The sequence below is a fragment of the Sinohyriopsis cumingii genome, chromosome 10 (genome assembly GCF_028554795.1).
Source record: "Sinohyriopsis cumingii isolate HCF-2022 chromosome 10, ASM2855479v2, whole genome shotgun sequence".
Lineage (NCBI taxonomy): Eukaryota > Metazoa > Mollusca > Bivalvia > Unionida > Unionidae > Sinohyriopsis > Sinohyriopsis cumingii.
This window is the reverse complement of record NC_142970.1, coordinates 114,695,464-114,712,753: the sequence shown is the minus strand read 5'-3', so window position 1 is coordinate 114,712,753 and position 17,290 is coordinate 114,695,464. Positions and strand designations below refer to the sequence as shown.

General features: G+C 35.9%; 1 protein-coding gene across 11 annotated transcripts in view; it reads right to left on the bottom strand.

The window, feature by feature from the left end:
• LOC149791062 (tensin-3-like) overlaps window positions 1–17,290 on the bottom strand; it is a 522,379-nt gene that overhangs the window by 271,121 nt on the left and 233,968 nt on the right. The gene's annotated exons all lie outside the window — the stretch shown is intronic.

Sequence of the window (17,290 nt, the reverse complement as noted above, 5' to 3'; positions counted from 1 at the left end):
TACACAAACTGATGACTGGAGGAGTTCTACTACATGACCCAGATTATAATAACATACACAAACTGATGATTGGAGGAGTTCTACAACCATGACCCAGATTATAATAGCATACACAAACTGATGATTGGAGGAGTTCTACTACATGACCCAGATTATAATAACATACACAAACTGATGACTGGAGGAGTTCTACTACATGACCCAGATTATAATAACATACACAAACTGATGATTGGAGGAGTTCTACAACCATGACCCAGATTATAATAGCATACACAAACTGATGATTGGAGGAGTTCTACTACATGACCCAGATTATAATAACATACACAAACTGATGACTGGAGGAGTTCTACTACATGACCCAGATTATAATAACATACACAAACTGATGATTGGAGGAGTTCTACTACATGACCCAGATTATAATAGCATACACAAACTGATGACTGGAGGAGTTCTACTACATGACCCAGATTATAATAGCATACACAAACTGATGATTGGAGGAGTTCTACTACATGACCCAGATTATAATAACATACACAAACTGATGATTGGAGGAGTTCTACTACATGACCCAGATTATAATAGCATACACAAACTGATGACTGGAGGAGTTCTACTACATGACCCAGATTATAATAACATACACAAACTGATGATTGGAGGAGTTCTACTACATGACCCAGATTATAATAGCATACACAAACTGATGACTGGAGGAGTTCTACTACATGACCCAGATTATAATAGCATACACAAACTGATGATTGGAGGAGTTCTACTACATGACCCAGATTATAATAACATACACAAACTGATGATTGGAGGAGTTCTACTACATGACCCAGATTATAATAGCATACACAAACTGATGATTGGAGGAGTTCTACTACATGACCCAGATTATAATAACATACACAAACTGATGATTGGAGGAGTTCTACAACCATGACCCAGATTATAATAGCATACACAAACTGATGATTGGAGGAGTTCTACTACATGACCCAGATTATAATAACATACACAAACTGATGATTGGAGGAGTTCTACTACATGACCCAGATTATAATAGCATACACAAACTGATGACTGGAGGAGTTCTACTACATGACCCAGATTATAATAGCATACACAAACTGATGACTGGAGGAGTTCTACTACATGACCCAGATTATAATAGCATACACAAACTGATGATTGGAGGAGTTCTACTACATGACCCAGATTATAATAGCATACACAAACTGATGACTGGAGGAGTTCTACTACATGACCCAGATTATAATAACATACACAAACTGATGATTGGAGGAGTTCTACTACATGACCCAGATTATAATAGCATACACAAACTGATGACTGGAGGAGTTCTACTACATGACCCAGATTATAATAACATACACAAACTGATGATTGGAGGAGTTCTACTACATGACCCAGATTATAATAGCATACACAAACTGATGACTGGAGGAGTTCTACTACATGACCCAGATTATAATAACATACCCAAACTGATGACTGGAGGAGTTCTACTACATGACCCAGATTATAATAGCATACACAAACTGATGACTGGAGGAGTTCTACTACATGACCCAGATTATAATAACATACACAAACTGATGATTGGAGGAGTTCTACTACATGACCCAGATTATAATAACATACACAAACTGATGATTGGAGGAGTTCTACTACATGACCCAGATTATAATAGCATACACAAACTGATGACTGGAGGAGTTCTACTACATGACCCAGATTATAATAACATACACAAACTGATGATTGGAGGAGTTCTACTACATGACCCAGATTATAATAACATACACAAACTGATGATTGGAGGAGTTCTACTACATGACCCAGATTATAATAGCATACACAAACTGATGACTGGAGGAGTTCTACTACATGACCCAGATTATAATAACATACACAAACTGATGATTGGAGGAGTTCTACTACATGACCCAGATTATAATAGCATACACAAACTGATGACTGGAGGAGTTCTACTACATGACCCAGATTATAATAACATACCCAAACTGATGACTGGAGGAGTTCTACTACATGACCCAGATTATAATAACATACACAAACTGATGATTGGAGGAGTTCTACTACATGACCCAGATTATAATAGCATACACAAACTGATGACTGGAGGAGTTCTACTACATGACCCAGATTATAATAACATACACAAACTGATGATTGGAGGAGTTCTACTACATGACCCAGATTATAATAACATACACAAACTGATGACTGGAGGAGTTCTACTACATGACCCAGATTATAATAACATACACAAACTGATGATTGGAGGAGTTCTACTACATGACCCAGATTATAATAACATACACAAACTGATGACTGGAGGAGTTCTACTACATGACCCAGATTATAATAGCATACACAAACTGATGATTGGAGGAGTTCTACTACATGACCCAGATTATAATAACATACACAAACTGATGACTGGAGGAGTTCTACTACATGACCCAGATTATAATAACATACACAAACTGATGATTGGAGGAGTTCTACTACATGACCCAGATTATAATAACATACACAAACTGATGATTGGAGGAGTTCTACTACATGACCCAGATTATAATAACATACACAAACTGATGACTGGAGGAGTTCTACTACATGACCCAGATTATAATAACATACACAAACTGATGATTGGAGGAGTTCTACTACATGACCCAGATTATAATAACATACACAAACTGATGACTGGAGGAGTTCTACTACATGACCCAGATTATAATAGCATACACAAACTGATGATTGGAGGAGTTCTACTACATGACCCAGATTATAATAACATACACAAACTGATGACTGGAGGAGTTCTACTACATGACCCAGATTATAATAACATACACAAACTGATGACTGGAGGAGTTCTACAACCATGACCCAGATTATAATAGCATACACAAACTGATGATTGGAGGAGTTCTACTACATGACCCAGATTATAATAACATACACAAACTGATGACTGGAGGAGTTCTACTACATGACCCAGATTATAATAACATACACAAACTGATGATTGGAGGAGTTCTACAACCATGACCCAGATTATAATAACATACACAAACTGATGACTGGAGGAGTTCTACTACATGACCCAGATTATAATAACATACACAAACTGATGATTGGAGGAGTTCTACTACATGACCCAGATTATAATAACATACACAAACTGATGACTGGAGGAGTTCTACTACATGACCCAGATTATAATAGCATACACAAACTGATGATTGGAGGAGTTCTACTACATGACCCAGATTATAATAACATACACAAACTGATGATTGGAGGAGTTCTACTACATGACCCAGATTATAATAGCATACACAAACTGATGACTGGAGGAGTTCTACAACCATGACCCAGATTATAATAGCATACACAAACTGATGACTGGAGGAGTTCTACTACATGACCCAGATTATAATAACATACACAAACTGATGATTGGAGGAGTTCTACTACATGACCCAGATTATAATAACATACACAAACTGATGACTGGAGGAGTTCTACTACATGACCCAGATTATAATAACATACACAAACTGATGATTGGAGGAGTTCTACAACCATGACCCAGATTATAATAACATACACAAACTGATGACTGGAGGAGTTCTACTACATGACCCAGATTATAATAACATACACAAACTGATGATTGGAGGAGTTCTACAACCATGACCCAGATTATAATAACATACACAAACTGATGATTGGAGGAGTTCTACTACATGACCCAAATTATAATAACTTTCACAAACTGATGACTGGAGGAGTTCTAATACTGAGATTGCTTTATAATGTAAAGATTGTCTGTGACGGCTAATTTAAATCATATACAGCTATTAAAATGATATCACCTCTGAAAATCTGAAAGATAAACCATATTCCCATTCCAAAATGCTTTCAGTGGTCTTCATGCTACAACTCCAAATAGGGCAAGGATACTCCTCAATGTGCAAAGTAGTGATTTAGGAATTTAGTCACAGAATACAGATAACTTAGATGCACCTATAGGCATGAAGTGCCAGCTGACTACATCATGAAGTTATAAAGGAAAATCATTGAATAAAACTGAGAGGAATAGAACTTATGAAACTTGTCTAGGATGTTGGACATTTTGTTTAGAGAAATGCATGATCATGTGATCTGAAGTTGTACGGTGTTCAGCTGTTTTTATTAATGTATGTACAGAACTCCTTCAGTTAATCTACATGACAGTTAGGGTAATCAAAACAGTTAATAATCTATCTATTCAATCATATGTACTGGAGTATGGGGTAACCATTCCTTGGTCTATGTCAGTCATCTGTACAAGAGTATGGGGTATGCCATTCTTAAGTCTATGTCAGTCATCTGTAAAGAAGTATGGTGTAAACCATTCCTTGGTCTGTGTCAGTCATCTGTAAAGAAGTATGGTGTAGACCATTCCATGGTCTATGCCAGTCATCTGTACAAGAGTATGGGGTATGCCATTCTTAAGTCTATGTCGGTCATCTGTAATGGAGTATCGGTAAACCATTCCATGGTCTATGTCAGTCATCTGTAAAGACGTATGGTGCAAACCATTCCTTGGTCTGTGGCAGTAATGTGTAATGGAGTATGGTGTAAACCATTCCTTGGTCTATGTCATTTATCTGTACTGGAGTATGGGGTAAACCATTCCTTGGTCTATGTCAGTCATCTGTACAAGAGTATGGCGTATACCATTCTCAAGTCTATGTCAGTCATCTGTACTAGAGTATGTGGTAAACCATTCCTTGGTCTGTGTCATCTGTACTGGAGTATGGGGTTAACCATTCCTTGGTCTCTGTCAGTCATCTGTAATGGAGTATGAGGTAAACCATTCCTTGGTCTGTGTCAGTCATCTGTAATGGTGTATGAGGTAAACCATTCCTTGGTCTGTGTCAGTCATCTGTACTGGAGTATGGGGTAAACCATTCCTTGGTCTATGCCAGTCATCTGTACAAGAGTATGGGGTATACCATTCTCAAGTCTATGTCAGTCATCTGTACTAGAGTATGTGGTAAACCATTCCTTGGTCTGTGTCATCTGTACTGGAGTATGGGGTTAACCATTCCTTGGTCTCTGTCAGTCATCTGTAATGGAGTATGAGGTAAACCATTCCTTGGTCTGTGTCAGTCATCTGTAATGGTGTATGAGGTAAACCATTCCTTGGTCTGTGTCAGTCATCTGTACTGGAGTATGGGGTAAACCATTCCTTGGTCTATGCCAGTCATCTGTACAAGAGTATGGGGTATACCATTCTCAAGTCTATGTCAGTCATCTGTACTAGAGTATGTGGTAAACCATTGCTTGGTCTGTGTCATCTGTACTGGAGTATGGGGTTAACCATTCCTTGGTCTCTGTCAGTCATCTGTAATGGAGTATGAGGTAAACCATTTCTTGGTCTGTGTCAGTCATCTGTAATGGAGTATGAGGTAAACCATTCCTTGGTCTGTGTCAGTCATCTGTAATGGAATATGGGGTAAACCATTCCTTGGTCTATGCCAGTCATCTGTAATGGAGTATGAGGTAAACCATTCCTTGGTCTGTGTCAGTCATCTGTAATGGAATATGGGGTAAACCATTCCTTGGTCTATGCCAGTCATCTGTAATGGAGTATGGGGTTAACCATTCCTTGGTCTATGCCAGTCATCTGTACTGGACTATGGGATAAACCATTCCTAAGGTTATGCTGAACTGTATATATTTCCAAGCTGTCAAATACCAGCTTGATGTACCAAACAACTTTAATAATATTGTATCCAGAAAGTTTGTTAGGCTTTTATGTAATCTTAATGCATTCAATGTTTCCTTATTTACTTTTAGTTGAATTGACCACATACAACATGCAGATACATTGCTGACATAGAGTTGTGAAGGAACGGATGCACACAAATATGCATGCACACATGCACAAGCACTTTTCCAGGATGTCTGTTCTTTTCCACTTCTAAAGAACACCATATGCCATCATCTGCACCATCAACAAAAGATAAATGACATTGCAGGTCAAGGACTGTAAATATCAGACATTTTAATATTTCACCAAACCAGTAAGATACACCATATGGCAAGCAAACAAATTAAATTTAGGTGGGGATAATTTTTATCTTTCATCCAATTATTGTCAGCTTATACCCATTTTCACTTCAAATTCTTGTTTATTTGACTGATAATATGCCAAAAATAAAACATTCTGATTTAACAAAACATGGAATGTTAAAGTCTAAATGTGGCTATCTCTGTGTTGTTGGTTCTCAATGGAATAGTCCTGACTAATATGGTGTATGTTAAAAAGGAAACTGTGACCTATATCAGACCAATTTCCTCTAATAAATTATGCTACTTTGGTACACATAAAAAAGAAACTGTGACCTATATCAGACCAATTTCCTCTAATAAATTATGCTAATATGGTACACATAAATAAAGAAACTGTGACCTACATCAGACCAATTTCCTGTAATAAATGATGCTAATATGGTACGCATAAAAAAGAAACTGTGACCTATATCAGACCAATTTAATGTAATAAATTATGCTAATATGGTACGTATAAAAAAGAAACTGTGAGCTATATCAGACCAATTTCCTGAATTAAATTAAGCTAATATGGTACACATAAAAAAGAAACTGTGACCTATATCAGACCAATTTCCTTTAATAAATTATGCTAATATGGTACACATAAAAAAGAAACTGTAACCTATATCAGACCAATTTCCTGTAATAAATTATGCTAATATGGTACACATAAAAAGAAACTGTGACCTATATCAGACCAGTTTCCTCCAATACACTGTGCTTTGAAGAGATGCTGTTGCTGCTAATGGAAAATGGTGAACTAATGAACATCTGTGTGGGAGAACAGCCTGATAATTGGCCAGACCCACAAATAAACTTCAGACATACTTTAGGAGTGATCAGAAAAACACACACAAGTGCTTTGTTTGGCCTTGATTGAGGCTTTGGCTCCACAATAAACAAAGAGTTTGAAGATCATTTCAAAATCTAGCCAAGTCAAAAGATAAAGACTCCATTGTTAGATCATATGGGATGAGCTGGGAAAGCAAAAGGATGAATCTATAGTGAGACATTATTGCTCCAATTGAAAAAAGACAATAATAATAATAATAATGTCCAATAATAAATAGAGAACATTACTTGAACACGCCATGTGCACCAAATATACTTGTGACTCTCTTCATAAATAGAGAACATTACTTGAACACGCTATGTACACCAAATATACCTGTGACTCTCTTCATAAATAGAGAACATTACTTGAACATGCCATGTACACCAAAATATACTTGTGACTCTCTTCATAAATAGAGAACATTGCTTGAACACGCTATGTACACCAAATATACTTGGATATTTATAAATATTTTCTTCCCCTTGCACACATTGACACAAATGAGCAAATAGAAGAATACATCTGCACACATACATACAACATATCTAATGTACATATTATGTATACATATAACATATCTAATGTACGTATTATGTATACATCTAATGACTTCATTCCCACATTGTCCAGATTTCAGCCTCGATAAACATCTACTATGAAAATTGTTTACAGATGATGTCTCTTTGACATCCTTAAACAGACAGTTCCATATGATGTCATCAGAAAAAAGCTGTTCTGTTTTATACACTTGTATATTAAACCCAGGAAGAAAGTTATGTCAATATAGATTGTAAGACTAGCATTCAACCATTAATGTTATCACACAATATATACTGTAAGACTGGCATTCAACCATTGATGTTATCACACAATATAGACTGTAAGACTGGCATTCAACCATTAATGTTATCACACAATATATACTGTAAGACTGGCATTCAACCATTAATGTTATCACACAATATAGACTGTAAGACTGGCATTCAACCATTGATGTTACTACACAATATAGACTGTAAGACTGGCATTCAACCATTGATGTTACTACACAATATAGACTGTAAGACTGGCATTCAACCATTAAAGTTACCACACAATACATATTGCAAGACTGGCCTTCAACACTTACTGTTTCCACACAATATAGACTGTAAGACTGGCATTCAACCATTAAAGTTGCCACACAATACATTTTGCAAGACTGGCCTTCAACAATTACTGTTTCCACACAATATATACTGTAAGACTGGCATTCAACCATTGATGTTACTACACAATATAAACTGTAAGACTGGCATTCAACCATTGATGTTACCACACAATATAGACTGTAAGACTGGCCTTCAACAATTACTGATTCCACACAATATATACTGTAAGACTGGCATTCAACCATTGATGTTACTACACAATATAGACTGTAAGACTGGCATTCAACCATTAAAGTTACCACACAATACATATTGCAAGACTGGCCTTCAACACTTACTGTTTTCACACAATATATACTGTAAGACTGGCATTCAACCATTAAATTTACCACACAATATAAACTGTGAGACTGGTATTCAACCATTGTTACTACACAATATATACTGTAAGACTGGCATTCAACCATTAAATTTACCACACAATATAAACTGTGAGACTGGTATTCAACCATTGTTACTACATGATAAAGACTGTAAGGCTGGTATTGAACAATTTATTTGTCCTAATAACAAATAGATGATTTATGTAATCAGGCATAAGACACTTGGAAACTTTAAACATCAAGTCAACTTTTCTTAAACATATTCTTTCATAAACAAATATAATTTTAAAATAATTAACAATTCTAAATATATTAAAAACTAGTCAACAAAGACTCCACAAGCTCGATTTGAAGTCTCTCTACTTTTGATACACTGGTTGATATCTTTGAAGCATTACCCCCAAAAGAGGCTCCAGTAATCCAGATGAAGTTGAATGTAATGTTTATGCTCAATAATGAAATATTGTTTATTTTAGATAGTAACTAGATACACGTCAGTGCTCCCATTACCTTCTCGGATTGAGGGTTTATGTACAGTATCTAAAATGGGAGAACAACACACAATAAATTTGGGGTCCACGTTGTGAGGAAAAAAAAATATATTAATAAGCACTACAGTAAAATAATACACACAAAAAATTCAGCAAAAAAAAAAAAATTTCACAATTTATTTGCATTCAGTACTTAAGAAAACTTAATGTTAACGTACAGAGGGATTCCGATTCCAAACTATTATTAAAGATCTTGGGGGGGGGGCCAAGGGTGAGGTGGGTGAGTATCAGATTAAAGTTACTCTTGTCGTTCCTTTAATAAAAAATAAACCTAAATAATGCCAATGCCTTCTTTAATTGTGAACCCATAAATCCCATAATCCACTCCAAAATTTGTTTATGTCCATGCTTCTTTCCAATCTGTACTGAAGGCATAATAATACAGTAGGAACAAGGAGCCCTGACTGCCCAGATGGCAACTGTAAAAAGAGTTACAACTCATGTGTGTCATAAACATGGCTGTGTTTGAGCAGGTTTTCTTTGTTGTCATTTAGAAATAGGTAGAAATTGATCAACACTGAAATACAGCTGCAAATACAGTTCTTAGACTTAATTTAATTCATGCACCAGGCTTCATTTTCTGTACTGAAATGTACATATCAGATCAATGTTTTGTACATGCCAAGAGCTGTTAATGCACGATTCACATACTTTTTATATCAGTGGGAACAATGTTCTTATTGATGCAATTTTTATAATGTTTTTAATACGTCTAGACCAGAGCAAATTATTATCAACCTAAACTTATATTTAAACAGGATTAAATTAATCTTAAACTTGGGCTAAAAATGTGAAATATTAGTTTTATGCAATTCTGCTTTGAAAACAAAAGCAAGAGTTGTAGGAGCTAATGAGGTTCAGTCATGGTTAAGTCACTAGATTCATGACCAGATTGAAGTGAGTTTGATTCTCATCACTGTCTACTTGATCAGCCTGGATAGGCTATCATGATGTGCCTTGGACAAGGCATCTTACTTGCCACGTGATAATCAAACCTTCGAGTCTTGCTGTGCCATAAATCACCAAAAGCAAACAAATAATTGAATTTTGATTACTCCTGTTCCTATGTAAAACTGCAATCAATAATTAACAATACAACCTGTCATAACAGACACTTGCTGATTAGAGGCACCTGGTTCCATCATCAAAAACGTTATTCATCAGTTAGAGTACTAATAAATAAATGTTATTCCAGATTCAAACATCTTACACAAAAATTACAAATGAAGCGTTTTGATTTGTCAGAATGTTCCCTAGCAAGACTTCAGGTCAAGTAAAGCTAAATGACGGAAGGGCCCACTCATAAAGGGTAGCATATATGAATTGCCTTTCTTAAAGACACTTTCATATTTAACCCACTTCCATATTTAGCCTCCATATAAGCGAAACTATTCACAAGGGACACATTTCTGTGACCTAATGAGTATCTCTGTACACTAGTTTCACTATATTCTAAATCATTCAAACCATGAAACCCCCCACCCCCCAAAATGTTTAACAAATCTTAACCCAAGTGCAAACCATTAAGAAGCTTTGGTGCAGGTATGCAATTCTAATATTATTAATACCTACTGAGTATACAAAAGATCATTTTCCCTCCTTAGTTCTTCTTTACTTGAATTTGTGTGTTGTGTGATTTGGATTTGCAGTGTGGCAGTTTATATGGATGTTAAGCACTGGGGCATCATGCTGCAGACATGTAGCATGATGTCCCACCCAGTCACAATATCCTGATATCAGCTGCTAGTACCATTTTTATAAGTCTTTGATATGACTCTGCCAGGATTCTAACCTGTGACCTCCTACATTTGAGGTAGATACTCTAACCATTTAGGCCACTGGAGTGGTGTACCTGAATTTCATAAGTAAATGTGTTGGAGTTTGATAGGTGTTTATTATATTGATATAATCAGTCCACACAGGCAAGCTAACATGGGGTAATGCAAACAGCCATTAGTGTTGTCTGATAAACCAATCACTTTCTCACACAGCAATGTACAAGTACACTAACCAGTTAAAAGTCAGTGGCCAGTTGTCCAGTTGCCCTCATGCAGGGTGTCACTTTAGCCATGATCTTTATTCTTATTAGTGTGAACCCTGACAGGCAGAACTAATAGATTTATCTACTTACCACTGGTTATTATGCAAGTGACCAGTGGTTAATATTCATTACTACCAGTCTTATCCAGATGGTAGAGATAAGGCCATTGGTCACTCAATGCAGACCCATTCAAGTTCACCTAATAGGACCAATATCTGAATAATAATAAATGAATAATGACAATGTATATATGCAAATATACAGTGTTGAAACAACAATTCTCAATGATCTTGTGCTTAATGAATGTTTGCAGAAAGCCTGCAAACAAAAGATATTAAATTTTGATTGCAACCAACTTGCCTGTTCAGAACTATCAACAGTCATTACAGTCATTTTTCAAAGAAACATAATTTTTCCTGCTCAAATACACACATCCAATATACTCATGCAAGTTTCTACTTTAAATGTATGAAAATGTATGTTCAAATCAGTAGAAAACTACAAAATAACATAAGCTATAAATAATCAAGAGACAGTGCAAACATCAGGACCAAATGGGGTGAAACTGCTAGTGTTGCTGACACCTGCCTAATAGCCTTAATGCAAGAGTAGTTAGGTAAGTACTTTAAGTTAGTAGGTGTGTGTGATTTGGATTCTTAATGTTGCTTTAACAATTTTTCAGTCATATCGCTATAATGTCTGCAGTGTAGTAGTTTATAGTGATGTCTACCACTGGGACATCATGCCACAGGCATGTAGCATGATATCCCACCCAGTCACATTATCCTGACACTAGGATGATGAGTCCTAATACTAACCTCTTAATGCTGAGTGCCTAGCAAGGCAGCTGTTTGTATAATTTTTATAAGTCTTTGGTATGACTTGGCCAGGGTTCTAACCCATGACCTCCCACATTCTAGATCACTGGAGTTGCCCCATGAAGAACCTGTTCTACCTTATGTTTCCCATGTTCTTTCTTACAATTTTAGTAAAAGACCTTTTCTTGTTGACAACTTAGAATATTCAAGAAATTACCTTTTGCCCCTCATCCTGGTTCTACAATTATGTTTTAGCTTTTTATATGTTGTTTACTGCAGAAATTATTCATTCTTGCTTTTAACATCTGAGGCAGATTCGGTCTTATTGTTGTGTTCAGTATTTCATAAGGGTGGAATTATTCAGTCAAATTATTATTCAATGGAAACAAATTGCTCATCTGTAATATTCTTGGACTGGAACATTAGTGATTTTAGACAAGAACAAGCAGTGGACATCAGAAGCCAAACTGTGCCGAGACAGATGGAAGCAAAAATGTGCAAAGAATGGCAGCCATGAGAGGCTAAACTGTGCCAAGACTGGTGGCCATGTGAAATCAAACCATGTCAAAAGTGGTTGCCTTAACAAGCCATTCTATGCATGATCCAGTGACTCTAGGAAGCTAAACTGTACCAAGAATGGTGATCATGGGAAACTCAGCAGTGCAAAGAATGGTTATGATGAGAAATTGAACCATGCAATGAATGATGATCATACAAAATTAACTATGAAAAACTGAGTGGCCATGAACTCTATACAAAACCAGAAACCAGCCAAAAGAAGATAATCTTTGTAAACTCTGGAGCATACAGTAACTGAATTGTGCCAAGAGTGGTGGACATGCAAAGACAAACTGTGCATAGACAATTTGCCATTATTACAGTGCCAAGAACAGCAATAAATTCCTCATGTAGGTATGAGATAAACAACCAATTAGGCTTCCAGAAGAAAAGCAAAACTGACATTTACCAGATATGTATGGCTGATAGATAATTACAGCTAGTATTAAATGTCAGGGGCTTGTGGAACTGATAAACAAAACACAATCAAACATAAGTGATTCCAGCTTCAGTGTATCCTGAATATGCATTAAACAACCTGAACATTTGAATTCAGGCCTGCATTGTGTACAGAATATTTCAATAACAAGATTTTGCAGATTTACAACACAACATGTTGTAGCAGACACCTCTATAAAAAAATACATTGCATACACAGGATGCCTTAATGTAAAGAAACCTATATGTACAAGATACATTCATATTAATGATGCCTGCATCTGTAGGAGGTAAACATATACAGGACATTTCCATATACAAGACACCTTCATCTAAAGGAGGCATATATAAGCAGAAGTAATAATTGGCAAGGTAAACTTCTGACATGTTCTAAGACACTGCAATGAATATTCTTTGAAGAGAATTGTAAGAAATATTTACACAAAAATTTGTCATTTTCAACATAATATTGCATTCAACAAAGTGGCTTCCAATACATGTTATGTATTCAAGTTTGTGAGAGCTGCAGGCTTCATTCAAGTTATGAGATGTGTATGCAGGTCTACATACAAGTTATGAAACATATATGCAGGTCTACATACAAGTTATGAGGCACATATGCAGGTATACATACAAGCTATGAGACATGTATGCAGGTCTACATACAAGTCATGAGGCATATATGCAAGTCTACATGCAAGTTATGAGACATGTATGCAGGTCTACATACAAGCTATGAGAAGTGTATGCAGGTCTACATACAAGTTATGAGGCATATATGCAGGTCTACATATAAGTTATGAGATGTGTATGCAGGTCTACATACAAGTTTGGAAGAGGTGCATACAGGAAAGCATTAAAATTTGCAAGGTGTGCATGTGCAAGTCTCAGGTCTGCATTTAAGCTTATGTATGCACCATACAGGTTTACATTTAAGTTTTGCTAGAGTTGCATACTGATCTACATTTAAGTTTGTGAGAGGTGCATACAGGTCTACACTTAGGTTTGTAAGAAGTGCATACCGGTCTACATTTACATTTGTGTGAGATGCATGCAGGTCTACAGTTAAGTTTGTGTGAGGTACATACTGATGTGCATTTAAGATTGTGTGAGGTACATACAGGTCTACATTTAAGTTTGTGTGAGGTGCATACAGGTCTACATTTAAGTTTGTGTGAGGTGCATACTGATCTGCATTTAAGTTTGTGTGAGGTACATACAGGTCTACATTTAAGTCTGTGTGAGGTGCATACTGATCTGCATTTAAGTTTGTGTGAGGTACATACAGGTCTAAGTTTAAGATTGTGTGAGGTGCATACAGGTCTACATTTAAGTTTGTGTGAGGTGCATACAGGTCTACAATTAAGTTTGTGTGAGGTGCATACAGGTCTAAATTTAAGATTGTGTGAGGTGCATACAGGTCTAAATTTAAGATTGTGTGAGGTGCATACAGGTCTACATTTAAGTTTGTGTGAGGTGCATACATGTCTACATTTAAGTTTGTGTGAGGTGCATACAGGTCTAAATTTAAGATTGTGTGAGGTGCATACAGGTCTAAATTTAAGTTTGTGTGAGGTGCATACAGGTCTACATTTAAGTTTGTGTGAGGTACATACAGGTCTACATTTAAGTCTGTGTGAGGTGCATACTGATCTGCTTTTAAGTTTGTGTGAGGTGCATGCAAGACTACATTTAAGTTTCTGTGAGGTGCATACATGTCTACATTGAAGTTTGTGAGTGGTGCATACAGGTATACATTTAATTTATGTCAAGGGCATACAAGACTACACTTAAGTTTGAGAGAGTTGCAAAGTGATATTTGATTTCTACATCACACCCCACCGCCATGTTAGCACATGCACACAATCAAGTGTGGCATATATCCACTATTATATGTGGCACATATCCACAACCATGTGTGGCAAAATCTTTGTTATATTCCATTAACATATATACTCAAATGTGCCAGATATCATGGCTTTTAAGTTCTAAACATCACCAGGACCCAAACAAATGTTAGCATAAAAAATGTATTATTCTGTAAGAAATGGGACTCAAGAAGTGAGATTGTCCAAATTCTGTAAGATTTTCCTCACACTGTGAGATATCATTTCCCAACAATGTCCTTTTTGCACTCTCAGCAGGAAAAGGGATGCAATGAAAATACACAATGTTCTTTTATGGATGCAAAAAAAGCCCTCACATGTTTGACAAATATTTAATCCATCTCATGAAATGGATGTAATTTACCTAATCTCATTTAATGCCTTCAGTTACGCAGACATGAGAAATAATTACATATAAAGTATGAAAGACATAACAAAAATTTAAAAAATTTATATTTTTATTTAAAAAACACAGGCATGTTATGGAATAAATGGATGAAACTTGTATTAATATTATTTAAAATATAATTATTAATTGTGGTGCAAAACCATCTCGTCTTTAAAATCAGGGTACAAACATCTGGTTGTATAATTACTTTCACTGTGCATTCATTTTGTTTTCCAACTGCCGCTGACAACATTTGCTTGAATCTTTCTGACAAAAAATTTCTCAAATGTCAGTTTGTTGAATTTATAAATCAACAAATATTTGTGAGACTTCAATCCCATTAGGTATTCATTCATAATGGGTAAATTAACAGTTTATCACCGATATGCCTCTAGTCACATCATATGGGTGGCTGTCCTATAGAGTACCTTTCAACACATAGGCCAAAGGATTCTAGCTAGGTGACTGTTCAAGAGAGGGACCAGTGTATCACTGCACTCATTATGACTTTCATGAACAGCATTATAATGAGGTATCACTGTACTATTTACAATATCCCCCTGTATAAGGTAACCTTGCTGATATCAACAGTAAGGACTCTTGTGTACTATTTACAATGTCCCCCTGTATAAGGTAACCTTGCTGATATCAATAGTAAGGACTTGTGTACTATTTACAATGTCCCCCTGTATAACATGACTTTGCTGATATCAAAAGTAAGGACTCGTGTGTACTATTTACAATTTCCCCCTGTATAACATGACTTTGCTGATATCAAAAGTAAGGACTCATGTGTACTATTTACAATGTCCCCCTGTATAACATGACTTTGCTGATATCAATAGTAAGGACTCATTTACTATTTACAATGTCTCCTTGTATAACGTGACTTTGCTGATATCAAAAGTAAGGACTCATGTGTACTATTTACAATGTCCCCCTGTATAACATGACTTTGCTGATATCAATAGTAAGTACTCATGTGTACTATTTACAATGTCCCCCTGTATAACATGACTTTGCTGATATCAAAAGTAAGGACTCATGTGTACTATTTACAATGTCCCCCTGTATAACATGACTTTGCTGATATCAAAAGTAAGGACTCATGTGTACTATTTACAATGTCCCCTTGTATAACATGACTTTGCTGATATCAAAAGTAAGGACTCATGTGTACTATTTACAATGTCCCCCTGTATAACATGACTTTGCTGATATCAAAAGTAAGGACTCATGTGTACTATTTACAATGTCCCCCTGTATAACATGACTTTGCTGATATCAAAAGTAAGGACTCATGTGTACTATTTACAATGTCCCCCTGTATAACATGACTTTGCTGATATCAAAGGTAAGGACTCATGTGTACTATTTACAATGTCACCCTGTATAACATGACTTTGCTGATATCAAAAGTAAGGACTCATGTGTACTATTTACAATGTCTCCTTGTATAACGTGACTTTGCTGATATCAAAAGTAAGGACTCATGTGTACTATTTACAATGTCTCCTTGTATAACATGACTTTGCTGATATCAAAAGTAAGTACTCATGTGTACTATTTACAATGTCCCCCTGTATAACATGACTTTGCTGATATCAAAAGTAAGGACTCATGTGTACTATTTACAATGTCTCCTTGTATAACGTGACTTTGCTGATATCAAAAGTAAGTACTCATGTGTACTATTTACAATGTCCCCCTGTATAACGTGACTTTGCTGATATCAAAAGTAAGGATTCATGTGTACTATTTACAATGTCCCCCTGTATAACATGACTTTGCTGATATCAAAAGTAAGGACTCATGTGTACTATTTACAATGTCCCCCTGTATATGGTAACCTTGATGATATCACTGAAAACCTTCACAGTTCCCCTGAATAGCATTATAAATTTTATATAACTAAACGTTTACAATTTCATGAAAAGTGTTATAGTAAGGAATCCCTGTAACTCTACAATAAGCAAATATTACAGCACCAAAAAGAATGAAAAAGGTTTCATGTCTGTGAGAATGAGAGAATGTAAATCACAAAATATTGGATACAAACAT